The sequence below is a fragment of the Pezoporus flaviventris genome, unplaced genomic scaffold (assembly GCF_033815535.1).
Source record: "Pezoporus flaviventris isolate CSIRO_AGI_PZ_B2104156 unplaced genomic scaffold, CSIRO_AGI_Pfla_v1 ptg000002l, whole genome shotgun sequence".
Classification (NCBI taxonomy): Eukaryota; Metazoa; Chordata; class Aves; order Psittaciformes; family Psittacidae; genus Pezoporus; species Pezoporus flaviventris.
In genome coordinates, this window is record NW_026892550.1 from 77,843,823 (window position 1) to 77,858,242 (window position 14,420).

The window sequence follows — 14,420 nt, forward strand, 5'->3', positions numbered from 1 at the left end:
ATCCCCGGGAACATGCTGCCCCCCCACGGGGCACGCTCACTGCCTCCACAGAGGACAACAGAGCACAAAGACTCATACACTACACGTTCACGCACTGCTCCTCCTTATTTCTAGCCTAAGGTCAAAAAGCCCCTTTTGTGTCCTTTCATGCTGCCTTCTGGCGGCTTTAATCTTTTATTATTTTTTTAATCTGAAGACAGGTTCACAATATGCTCTTTTTAGGATGATGCCTAACATCCTTCTAGGAGCACAGGAGAAGGAGCTCCATCCTGCAGATCCATCCTGCAGATCCATCCTGCCAGTCTCCTCTGCACCCATTCAACTTTACTCCTGAAAACACAAATTCTCCCAGAGTGATTCACAAATATCCCCCCCCCCCCCCGCCCCACTGAACTCATCCAAACATGTTTCATGGTAGGAAATTTTGCCTCTCCAGTATGTTGTCAAGACCCATTTTGAACTGTCAGCACTCTTGACTGAGATGCTCAAATATTACCTTTGTCCATAACAAACCTGACTGCTTTTTGCTTCCTCTCTCTTTGCCGCAAAGGACTTCTTTTACATCCTAAAGTAACTGCATTTTCCTAATGGGCTCCTGTGAGGGACTTTATACAAAGCATTTCAGCACTTAAATAAATCATATCCCAGTTGTTTCCTGGCCACTAGTTTTCAAACTCTTCCTAAGAAGGAGGAAAACCAATCTAATTAGTTAATCTTTACACAGTACTTTGAAGATGAACAGTGATAGGTCTGTTTAAACATTCTTACACCACCCGTTGTGTTGCTTTTGGTTCAGTCTCCCACACTGATCAGGATCCAACACTGACCCCCATGGGAACCATCCCAAATCTCTCCAGCTGCCACCCTTGCTTTCTGCCTTGTTGGGATGCTCCTCAGATGACATCACTCTCTACACACACAAGATCTTTCCCAGGAAGAAAATAAAAAACTCCTTCAAATCCTAACTCTGTAGCTGGGCTGTGTACTACAGACCTTCTTCTATAAATAAACACATGCTCAAAACTGGTTTGGGGACCAGTCCTGAACCCTTCAGTCATATACTTGTTAATATTCACTTGCACCAGCAGTGCTGGATGAACAGCTGATTGTTGGGATAAGGGAGTTGCAGTACAAAACCTACATGATTTTGAAATTTTCACTGCTATGCAAACCAGCTGGAGAGTTACTAAAGCACAACAGAAGTAGCAAAACTCCTAATCAGCGTGTCTCCTTGAGTCTGGAAGGGAGTCTGGTGAAGAAACAAGTCAGAGCAAGATCAGCTCTCTAATATGCAACACAAACCATCAGTTAAATAAATTAACCAAAGGACAACTAGCATCTTGTACAGTAGCAGGTAATTCAGAATCTGCTTGTGCCACACAAGATGGGCTTGGAAGCTGGCTAGACCCCATGTCGTGGAGTTTTGATTGCCGAGGAGCTGGTATTATTTCTCTTTCATCCAATGCTTTTGCTTTTTGTTTTCTGTTTTTAAGTGAGGGTTGCGGTTGTTTCTAACCCATATGTCTCTAGTTTTGAGCTGCGTGGTTTGCCCCCTCTGTCTCTCATCATTGCTTTTGGCCCAGTTTCTTGACAGGAAATGCGAGATTTATTTTATCTGGCCTGAACTACCTTGTTCCTTCCTGACTACTGGTGTTACTTCACTCCAAATAACACTGCTTTGCGCTTACTGCCTGCCCAAGGTCAAAGCCTGAGGGGAACAGCCATATTTAAGAGCAATGGTGAGAGAAGGGGGTAAGGCTTCAGGGCATGAAGAGAAAAGAAAAGGCAGAGGGGAGAGAGAGAAATGGTAAGAAATTCAGAAGTGATTTAAAAAAGTTTTGGTTTGGAGGAGATCCCCTGTTTTCCTTCAGCCAGCAATAAGCTGAACTGCTGCTATCGAGTAACTCTTGGATATGTATTGAAGCCAAGCTAGTAATGCTAATGTTATCAATTGAAGCATGACATTGCCAGGTTAATTTAGATCATGAATTCAAGGGGAAAAACAACTACCAAAATTGATACAAGAATTTAAAAAATACTCCTGAAGATTTTCAGTCTTTCTCTGGTCACTCAGCAGAAAAAGCAGCATAGAAATATGAAATACATCCATGGTTAAGAGGAAAGCAAACTAAATGCAAACAAACATATAATTGCTGAAAACCAAACATAAATTTTTAAATGAATTACGTCTGAGTTCCTCTGATGCTTGTAGAAGGATTTGTAAATCTTTGCCTGGTATCACTGAGTACATAGTAAATTAACTTAAAAAAGGTGTGGCAGGATCTGTGCTAGGCATTGCAGCTCTGCTGAAACCCATGGCATTCCAGCTACCCAAGAGCAGAACAGCCTTGCAGCTGCCAAACTGCTTTTTGACTCATCAAAGGGCTAAAAAAACCCCTTCTCTCCCCATATACCTGACCTAAAATGAATCCAAAGCAACAAACAAAGATAATTCTCCAGCCAGCAGAGGCACGCACCTTGCCAGCATCCCAGCCTGCAGAGCGTTTACTCTGAGCAGGGAATGTAGCTTCAGCCTGCCCACTTACTTGCTTTTATCCTTGAAATTGGACTGAAGTAAGTTGTTCACAGCTTCACAGAAGCACAAGGGTAATGGGTACTTTTGACTAAAACACACCCAAACACTAGAATAAGTACATTTTTCAGAGTGAATTCTTTATCCTCGCCTGATTTAAAATTTTGTCTTGTAAGACACTTCTGACAAAGTCACCCCTCACAGCCTTTTTTACCCATGGTGGTTCAGAAGGAATTAAAATGCCTGCTGAAAGCCAGCAGTCACAAATTAGCTGCTAACTGGCAAAACAAGAGAGGCTGAAACATCTCTGGGTAACTCCTCAAGTTCTGATGTTTTTATGACTTTTTGGTGATACCAGCCAAAACAAATTGTTCAGAATAGGGCTCAGGGCCTGGCAGGAGAAGGGAAGGATGGCTCTTCAAACAACCTGAATAGGCATTAACAGCACTGTTAAGTCAATACCAAAATGTGGTACAAGCTCCCTCACAGTAGCCTTTTGCTATGCCAAACACTAAGGCACATTACTGCGTCAGTACCACATATCTGCACCAAGTGCTGGTGGTCTCTGTGTGGTACAGAAAGACACTGCTTTGCCCCATGATGTTCTGATCTGCACAGACAAGATCCTGAGCAACAAGAGGTTGGGACCTCTGCTTCCTGAGCATCACATCAGGCTCCCACATGCAGCCAGCCAGCTTCCTCTCATGTAAGGGAAAATGGTTTTCTGTACCAGCTGGAAGGTGGTGTCTGAGGAGATGGCTCTTGCCCCTCATTCCAGAAACACACAGATTGTGCACACAGTAATTCAAATATCTCTACTTAGTCAAAGCTCAGAGAAGGATCTGAAAAATGTCATAACTGGTACAAGAAAAAGCATGGGACCAAGCGACTGCAAGCAGGGAGGAGTAGGGCTTCCCCTTTCAGCAGTAGGAGGTTATTACATTGGCTCAGTTGAGCACTGAATTGTACCATTACATGATGAAGTTGGTAGAGCAGAGATTGTCCTTTACTTTTTGGGGTGCTACTGTTTAACTGAGGTGTCCAGGTACTGTTTTGCTGCAGCACTAGCACTAGCAACAGCCTGACTTCCTACTGCTTGCTGAAGTGTCTCTCTTTTCTATGCCATTATTACCCCAAATTCATTATCCTTATGAAACAGGGAGTTTCTTGGTGTCTTGGCTTAAGAACACATGGTCAAGCCTTATGATCCAGTTCTGTTCTCTTTTGCTGAGGCCTGAAGACTCAAAAGCTTCTCAAATTAAGAATGGACATTTAGTGAAAAATTGATTAAAAACAGAATTATAGTTGGCAAGAGTTTATCAATGGAGTGGTGAGGCAAGTATGCTTAGCGCCATATTCCTGAAGTTCAACCCCATACTCTCAGAGTAAGAGGCTAAAACCTGTCGGTTGTCCTCAACGGTGCTTTGTACCCTTCAGAGTCTACTTACTTCACTGCAGTTAGGTTTAAGTGGTGTTTAGCATTCCACGATTGCCCTACTTTACAGTCCCTTCATTTTCCTAGCTTAAAAAATAGCGATGTTGCAACACTGTAGTGTTTCTGTTGTGATTGTCATGATGGAAGCAGAGCCAATGCAATTTGCCCATGTTTTACTCACCGCCATCTGGCAGGGATATGGTGACATGTTAATCTTCACAGGACTCTTATTTTTCAACTATCTGCTGGACAACTAAGGAGATCACCAGGCTGCTGGGATGAGTGCCAGATGGGAGGCAGGTATGTTTATGAGTTTAAGATTCTTATTTTCTTTCAGTGCTTTCACATGCTGTTCATGTAGTGGCAGGAAAAGTGAAAAGGGGGAGGAGGGGATGAGTCAATGACTAGACTACAACTGTTCAAAATCACTTTGAGGTTCTGCAAAATGTGTTTGTTTCACAGTCCACCTCTTATCTGCTGTTTGCTCACTTGGCCTTGAGGTCTGGATGGGTTCTGTGGGAGTCCTTCTTTCCTGTGCTTTTCCCAGTGTCCCCAGTCTGAAAAGCAAGCACACTGCTGAGCATACACACTGCACTCAATAAAATGGCCATGCTTCCTCCTACGCCTTGTTCTTGGAGCTCTGGTGAGTTTTGGGGTGATGGAAGGACACTCATACCTCAACAGTATTTACCTCAACAGTAATTACAGGCAGCTGACATGGTGCTAGCCGAGCAGCTAAATCCTGCACAGAAATCTCAAGAGTTACGGCAGCTAGGCCAAGAACAAGAGAAGAGTCTGTGCTCATCTCCCTGGACTTCAGGGGTGCTAAAATGGCAAAAATTCTTGTGACAATATGGAGATTGAGTCTTCTGTATGATGGATGCTTAAATAACTCAAAGGATAATGGTGACATCAAACTATATAACTATTTTGAAGTTTACCTAAAAATACCACAAGAAAAAAATCAGCCACTTCTGAATGGTGAAAGGACAACTGAGGACAGCAGATGAAGCGTTCAGAAGATCATTGCTTCCTCAAGTAATTCAGACAGTAAGTTAACTTTGTCTGGAATGTGCTCAGGTCCCAGCTACATGATACCTCTTTAAGATCCCCTCCTAGATCCCTTGTCTCTAGGCCTCCTCAGCAAGGGCCACCACTCAATGCTGTGGCTCTCAGCTGGGAGGAGGGTGTGCAGCACCTGTCCAACTCACCAGGGCTGGAGCCAATGCCGTCATTTCAGAAAAAAATCAGCAGGTTCAGCAAATTCATCTAACAAATGCCTTAGTCTGACTCACCTTCTTGTAGCAGGGCCAAAAAACAGAGTCTGGTTTTAGCCACTGTAATGACTAACATTTGTAATGACTAACAAAGAGCTACAGCTAGAAACACAAGCTGCTTTAACTCAAACTAAACAGTCATGGCTCACCAGCTAGGACTGAAAGATTCATGTTCAGCTCAAATGTAGAGGAGTATCTGTGGCACACTCTCACCAACATGTTACATTAACAGAGCTATGCACAATAAATCCTTATTACAGTAGGCTTCTCATACAAAAATTTCTGATGAGGGGGCTGGTTTGGAAGAACCCTGTGTTGCGTCAATTAAGCAAAATAAACAACTCCTCCCAAATTTTCATCCAAACAAAAACCAGAGCAAAAACAAACAAACAAACAAGCCTCACCTGTCACGCTCAGGTTGGAAATCAACTCAAGGTTATTGTCGAGGGTAAAGTATGTGACATACATGCATACCTTCCATTTCTTCCCTCACCCTAGGTAAAGCAATTACTGGGGAAATGATCTGCTCGATTATTAATTAAATATCTATAAATTCACACACTCACAGACAGTCTCTCTCTCAATAGGTCTTGGCATAAGGGAGCACACAGAATTTTGGCAATGAGCTGAAAGTGGAATAGGCGGCACAACCTAGACATGCCCAGCCTTCTTGACACAGGAACAGCTTCTCTTCCCTATGCCAGTGGTTCGCTCAGTGCCAGCTCTGATGCACACCCCCTTCCAGGAATGGCTCTCATCCATGCTGGCAAACAAAATGATAGAGAAGAAAATATGAAATTACTCTTCAAAATGTAAGTGGAAGGATGAGCACAGCGCCAAGTGAGAAGTATCCAAATGTGAGATCCCACACTGCTACATGTCAGTTGGAAAGATGACACACATACAGAAAGTCAAGCAAACAGGTTCGTCCACAAAGGGAAGCTAAAGGAGATAATTTGCATTTTGAATAATAAAATATTTAAAGCAGCACTGCACAGATTATAAATAAAAACACTAACTGCAGTCACCAAGAATGCAAGCATCCTATGTGGAAGCTGGCCAACAAACCCCTTCATTAAATACAATATGATCAGAAAGAAATAGAAAAGTGGCTACAGACCTCCGAAGGCCAGTAGGTAATGCAAGCCAATTGGTTATTCATTTCTAATTAAGGGATCCAATACTTATTTTGGACTACTCACAGAAGAATAAAGCAAGAGTTCAGGGTGAAGTAAAGTCTACTTTATTTAACAATCTGTGACTGATTATAAGGGAGCAGCAAGTTCCAGATGGGTGGGAGTGCTTACAAAAAACCTCTCTTTTCCTACAACTTACAATCAATGCTTTTAGTTTCCATGTATTGTAATGTTGCCACTTAACACGGCAAGAACAGCAGAACAAAGAAATGTGAAACCAGCTTTGCACCAGAATTTGGGGACTGAACAGGACATGCTTTCCCACTCAACAAAGGATGTAGTTCAGGCTTCTAATTTTAGCATCTTAATTCAAGACGATACTGATTTAGAGTGCTCCTCGGTCAAGCCCTCAGCTCTGACCTAACCCTAAGAAACTGTTTAATTCTGTTGTGCAAAATATGCAGGCTTTTGGGGACAGAGATCATGCCTGCTTCTGTGCTGTAGAAAAGTCATCATTCAGATAGTACTTTAAAATACCTTTCACTTTAGCTATTATTTCTTTGCAACTATCTATTTTTAAGAGGTACCGTCATTTTGAAATGAACAATCACTTTGCTTTTTAAATTCATGTCCTCATAACCACTCAGATTTATTATTGCTGCTGTGCAAATCGCATGGAAGCATGGAAATCCCAACAGTTTGCAAAAAATGTAGCTCCTTTTCTGTTATAATTGCAAGTTCAAGAAACTGTTCATTTTTATATTCAGAAAAGGCAACATACTTTAACATTATGATTCCCGTTTTGTGCCTTTGGCCACCCCATACCTAATCCCCACTGTCTTGGCACAGCAGTGGAAAAGCAGCAGGACCATGAGCAATGGTAAAAGCCTAAAACTTAGCAGCCTTAATTGATTCATATTATGTGAAAAGAAAAAGAAAAGGTCTATGTTTGTCTCCTTGCAGAGCTCCTAAGTAAACTCTGCTAGACAGAGTACATGCATTAGGCTCACTTTTTTCACATCTCAGCAGAGCTAGGTAAGAGAATGCAATGCAACTTTCATCCACAAGGATTTCCCTAGGCAGCTGCTGTAAAAGGGTTAATGACTGATGTTGCCATTAAATCCGACCTACCTCTCAGTTTTGCAGTAGCCTGATATAATCCTTGTTTTGCACCTATTTCCATGGGTAAATGGAGTTACTCCATAACAAGTAACACAACCTTCGCTCTAACAAAAGGTCAATTCATTTAAATGGACACACAGAGCATTATTTCTACTTACGTTTAAAACAAACAAACCAGAGCAAAGCCGGCCTACTCACTGCACTGCTACTTACCAAGAATTAAAAGCGCATTCAGAACCTAATGGGACACAGAATACATCTGTAGGCATCCATGTGTACTTTGAACAGAAATCAATACTATCACCTCGCAACGGCCAGCCAGGACAATATTCAGCCTCTCTGTGCTATCCAATCCAAAATGTTGATCATCTCAGCTTTAAACTCTCAATGACCAGTTATAGTCTCCTTCACTGGGAATACATGGTCATCTAAGAAGAGCAGCAACAATAAAAAGCCCTTGAAACCTTTCTTCAGGAAGCTACTTTTTATCTACTTATTTTTAAATCTCTGAATTTATTTTCACCACAAAAAGATTGAGGATGGGTGTCTACAAGGATTGATTATAGGATGTGCATTACTTTGTCCAACTGTTTAAACATACTGAAGATCAAAACAGACTGAATAATGGGATAGGAGCTGGTGATCATAACACACACCCACTAGGAACTGAAGTAACACTGTAAAAATCACCTTTACAAATAATTGTAGTTGACCTTAACTCTGAAAGTCTCAGCTCAGAGACCAAATATAGGAAGATGACTTACTTAGTCTTAGGAGGTGTTTCACCAGATCAGGTCTGGGGCAACACCAGTTAGACAGCACTGTTCAGAAGATGTAGTGAAAAGATCCTGATGGTGAATAGTACATTGTTCAATATTCCGCCATCTATTTCCTAAACATGTTTTACTAGGAAAGTAGTATGCATTAGTGCATTAATATCAGAAATATTTTTTATAGAGCTAAAACATTAATTGCTCAGAAGCTGAAATCAATCCATGTTTCTTAGTTAGGAATGTTCAGGAACTGTCTATTATGCTTTTTTTGACAGAAAAATAATCTTCACTAAATCAAATATTTCTATAAGAAAATTTTGATTATGCTAAAATACTCTAATGAAATAAAATATTTGCAGGCAAGATCAAGGCAATTTGAGTCGATTCAGGATATTTAAGCCACGTGCAAACAGCTGTACCTGATGGCATTTACTGTAAGGCATTTGTGCAAGCAACTGAAACCATTCTGGAGCAGTTAGCATGAAACTTATTAAAAGGCAGGGGAAGTATGGGTTGAAAAGAACAAAACAGTATCTGGCTCGAAAGAAATTAAAATTGGGGGGGATTACAAACTTCAGTTTACCTTCAATACCCAGAAAACCTAGGGGAAAAAAATAGACTTTTTCTAAGAATGAGTGATAACAAGGAGATAAATAATACACATCAGTGTTGATCATTCAAGAAAATATCTTGCTAAATGAATCCCATTTCTTTCTGTTACTTATAGTTCTGTGCAGAGCACCAGAAGTAGTAGTTTGCATACTTGGATTGTGGTTCAGTTTTTGAAACTTTCTGACACTACCTTCACATAAGTAAACTATATGATTTTCAAGAGAGATGGCCTTGATGGAACTATAATAGGGTAGATAGGAAAACAATACATTATTACAAAGAAAACCTTATTAATAGTTCATTACTAAAATAAAAAAATATGTAGGATGGCGTTCTGCAAGGATCTGCCCTAAATCTGGTGCTACTCAATAACTTCACAACTTGGACAACGGAATAAAGACTGTTCTTATGAAATCTACAGATAGCATCAAACTGACAGAGATGGCAAGTAGGAAGACAGAACTGAAATTCAAAATGATCTTGAAAATTGGAGGAGCAGCTTAAAAAGGATGCAACTGGGACAAGAAGATGTAACTATAATTAGGTAGAACAGTTAACTGCATCAATGCAGGATTGGGAGCAACTGATAAGGAAGCACTTCTTTGGGAAAGGATCTGGGCATTACAGTTAATTGCAAGTCAACAACATGATGATGTTGTGAAAATGGCCAGCATCACACTGGAATATGTATGCATGAAGATACACAAAGAAAATCTTTCACTCTGCTCATCACTGGTAAGACCTCTGTAGGGAACTGTTTTGGGGCACTTCTCTTCAAAAGAGATATGGTCTACCTGTAGATGATTTCTAATTTCCCCCCCTAGATTTAATCACTGTAAGTATGAACATCTTTTTTCTTACCCCTTAGCTTAAATTGTTCTTCTCTTTCTGGATGTATATATCTGGTAACTACTTGATCTTGTGAGGTTAAACAAATCAAACCCTTTGTTCTTTTTCATTAAACAGACTCTGTTCCCCAGATAATTTTTTTGGTGGTTATTCTGCAATGTGTTCCAGTTTAAATTGATCTCTTTAAACACACATAAACGGACCTGTACACAACATCCTACATGCTTTGTACGATGGCATTCTTCCCCTTCTGCTGGAGATAGCAGACCTGACACATCCTGCACTCATGTTGTCTTTTGCACATTGTCACATTTAATGTTTCAGAGTAATCCTATGATCACCTAAATGTCCAGGTCTTCCCTCCTCACTCTGAGGAAGGGAGGAGGTGACAAGGTATAGCAAACATTCTTGTCATTAGTCCTTAACCAAATGACCTTGTTGTTTATGCTATGAAATTTTATCTGACTGTTAATCCCCCTGTTCCTCAAACTCATCTAATTTTTCATTATAGCATTCTGATCCTCCCCTAAAATGATAGTGCCCCTCAAATTCGTATGGTTGGTTCCTGTTCAGAACACACTTGTAAGAGCAAGTTTTATTGTTCTTCTGTATTCAGGTATAAGAATGATGAAGATCATCTTGTAAATCAGGATTTGCCATTTTCTTTTTTTCTTTCTTTTTTTCTTTTAACCAGAAGCCAACCATAGGATGTTTGAGTCATTAATTCCATAACTGTCACAACCCACCCTCTCAATGCTGAAAGACTAGTAGGTTGTTTATTCCTTTTAACCCCTGTGATAGGTTTATATTGATTGAATGTTTCCAAAGCTGACACTGCAAGGGAGAAGTAAAACAAAAAAATAAAAGCTGAAAATTGCAGTTCCAAATCAGGCAATAGGCTTTGCCAAAGGTCAGCTTAAAACATATATTATTTTCTCCCTAAATAACATGCAAGATACTATTCACAATCTACCACTCCAATCCTTTTCATAGTGCTATAAACCATATTTTTTTTCTATGCAATGGACTACTCATATATATATTGGAACTGACAGAACAGTTCTAAGTTTGATGATAAAATTATAATCTGAAGTTTTATGGCCTGTTGTAAGGAGGAGATTAGGCAGGAACAATGTACAGCTCAGATGACAGTTCCTTCTGGCTCTGCATTGATCTCTACAGCTCCTTATATTCACTTACAGTAACAAGGACAAATGCGTTATCCAAAAGAAATTATACAAACAATATTTGAAACACTACTATTATTATTAAAAGTGTTATAAATGTTAGGCTACTCTTAAAATGAACCAGATATACTTTTATTAATATTTCAATAAAATACACTGTGTGTGTGTGTGTGTGTGTGTGTGTGTGTGTGAAGGGGTGGGATAGGGAAGGTCGGGGCTGACTTATGTAGTAGAGATGCTGTTTTTTATAGTCTTGTGATTCGTGCTCTTCTATGAATTTCTGAAGCAAGTATTTCAAATCCGGCTGCTGCACAAACCCGGAAACTAGTTCTCATCACAAGTTTCCTAAGAAGTTTCAGCAGACAGATGGAAACGATACACATGCGCAACAGCCACTCCAACACAATAGAGCCACTGTATCAGCAATGTGGGAAATATAGCATCCCTCCATCCCTGAGCAGGCTTTAATGCACTGGATTGTAACAGCCCCAAAGTGTTTGTGGTCTACTGAGTCAATCATCTGTACATTAAAAAAGTCATAGCTGGCACTATTCTCTCTTTTCCTCAACACTTAACATATCAGTTAAAAACAAAAAATAAAAGGAAGACACCAAAACCACATAAAAGTCAGAGTAATTTAGTTATTTGTGACCAGCAAAGCGCACAAATGCACACTTAGTTTGACTACAGTGCAAGCCAAGACAGGGCTTATGTCTTTTGCTGACTCAGGATCTTAGCACTGAACATTACCTAAAATCACTCTGCTGCTGAACACACTAGGTACGTTCTTAATCTAAAATTGGTATCATACCACATATCCCACTATTGGCAATAACAGAGTAATATCGTCCCCACATACTGAGTAAGATGCACTTTCATATACCCTAATAGCATACCTTTTCCAGAGAGAGCCCCATGTTATATAGGCACCTTAAAAGCAGTTGTTTCTCACGTTTGTGAAAACAGCTGCTAGCAAAACATAGATGAGCTGAAGAGCAGTCCGTTCAGCCAGCATGATCCAATTGTGCACAAATAGACTCTTGAGCAGAACTAAGGTGTACATCAAGTGATTACCAAACTGCAGACTTCAGCTGAACAGCCACCCTAAGTCCCAACACCTACACTGCCCTTGGTTGGGATGGAGATGAGGCACTGCAGTGACCAGGGAAGACATGGAAGCAGAGAGCCACTATCCATGTGCAAACAATGCACAGGGTTAGTGAATAACTGTACACAGAAGCAACCTTTTCCCATTTACATCAGTTACTTTTGGGGATAAAAAATTACTGCTGGAGTTGGTAGGGATTTTTTTTTCCTGCTCACAAGTGTTGCCATGGGATTGAAGGAATGAATGGGGATGGCCTACTCATTGTATCCTTGAACCATGTGTTTGGAGGGAAAGACGATCTGTGCTAGAGAATGGGAGGATTTGTTCTTCCCATTCATTTGAGTAAAGGACATCACAGCAAAAAAGAAAAAGGGAGGAGGGAGGGAAGAGAAGACTAATTTGGATGTCAGAGCAGGGAGGGTGCACACCTCAAAAATACTTCATACTGGTTGTCAGCTTTCCATATATACAATAGCAATAGTAATTACAAAAACAAATAATCAGACATTAGAGTTGACTTAATCCTTGCTTAAGTACTGGAGATGTATAATTCTGAAAGCATGTAGAATGTGATTATAAATAAAAGCTCTGGTCTGTCATTAAATTGAGCTATTTCAGAGTTTTTAGAGTAAAAGATGGCAACTCGGGAATTAACGGTACTGATGCTGTCGCAGTAACATCAACCACCAAACTTCAAGCGCAGTCTGTGCTATATTTCCAGATTTTACATCCACCTACTAAGACTGATTACCTCCTCTTAGTCTCCGAATGGAGAGGGCACTTCAGGATGTGCTTAAATGTATGCGTACAGGACGATAGTTAAATGTTTACGCACAGAGGGGCCATTTCTCTGAACTAGGGTCTCAGTTTCTTGGAGCAGAGGCTACCATAGCCTACTAAAAATCTGGATGATGTGACTATTGATTTATGAATATCAAACCCTTAAAAAACATCTCATTTGGGCAGTTTGGGGGTTTTATTTATTAGATATTTATATACACAGACACAGAGAAGTACAGTAACTGACACTTTATAGTTGTGCACATTAAATGAAAAAGAAAAAAGTCATTCTGAAACTAAGAATTAAAACATTCCTTGGTTTTAAATAAAAGACAGAACTCTATACAAAATCACCTCTGGGTGCTTTTGTATTTTCCACACAAACTGCATAGGATCAGCAAAACTTGTATAGTCAAGATTTCCTTGGAAAACATTAAGGTCCTTATCCCACTTGAGACATCAAGTCATTACTACTAACCTCTTCCTCCACTGAAAAATTCCATTAGCTTTGAAAAGGATGATTGCTTTAAGGGAAAACAAAGTGCTCGGAGAAAAAAAAGCTCCTGAAAATAAGAGCATTCTCTCCTTGCTGGCAGTGAATACAGACCAGTCTTGTATGCCCATGCCTCTGGAAGTGAGAGGATGTACCTGAAAAACCCCCAGCTTGCTGGGGAGGACTCTGATATCTTCAGACAAGCTGCATGCATGCCCTTTGCCAAGGTTAAAGTCTCAACTATCACATATTATTTGGGAAAAAAAGTTATTTTCACACCTTATCCATCCTGCCTCAGATGGACATGATGAGGAACTGTGTTCAGTGTAGTGAACTGGAGGGCTTTTTTTGAGACAGAAGCTGCAGAGCAGCATGTGGTTGGGGAAAAGCAGCTGTATTGGATAGCAAGATTAGAGAGGAGCTCCAGAGGATCTTGATGCAGTAAAGATGGATTGCGTTCCAGATGTGGTATCAAGGTTATTAAAGTCCTCTCTATCAGATTGTGCAAACACAGAGCCACATATAATTGTTTACATTTCCTTCAAAGATACCTGAAGCTTAGAATCCTGCAAAACATGGAGCAAGAAAGGGTCTTTATTGACTGAACAAGCAGTGACCTGTTACTGAATGCGGTTGTTAGCACTTCCAACGTGACAGTGTGTCTTGAGCCATGGTATGAAATAAAGGGCCCTTTCTGTTAAAGAAAACCCTTCCCTGTCCCAGAATTCATAATAACACTTTTTTTTTCTATAGTTAGGATTCATTACATCTGGCTGTTTTTTTCCTAACCTTCCTGGGTCATTTAGTTGCAAGGCTAAATTCAGGGTACTTTTTGTACCTAAAGGGCAACGAGTTTTCCTTAATATTTTGAAATAGGAATCAAAGGAAAGCTGACTTTTTTTTTTTGCAATTTTTGATGTCTTCAGTGCATAATCCCTTGCTTTGCTTTATTTCCTGTATTGGTTTTTGGTTTTTTTGTTTAAGTGCCACAACGCTATCAAAGTACAAATTACTGTACACGCTATTATTTGCTGACATTACAAGCTGTGATCTGGCATTGAAAGCAACTTAACTGAGCTGAGATAGTGGCATGTACTCTGTGACAGATTAGTGCA

The 14,420-nt window shown here is 40.2% G+C and overlaps 1 protein-coding gene across 6 annotated transcripts in view; it reads right to left on the reverse strand.

The window, feature by feature from the left end:
- The window catches only part of SOX5 (SRY-box transcription factor 5), a 645,963-nt gene that overhangs the window by 356,220 nt on the left and 275,323 nt on the right, over positions 1-14,420 (reverse strand). The window lies entirely within an intron of this gene.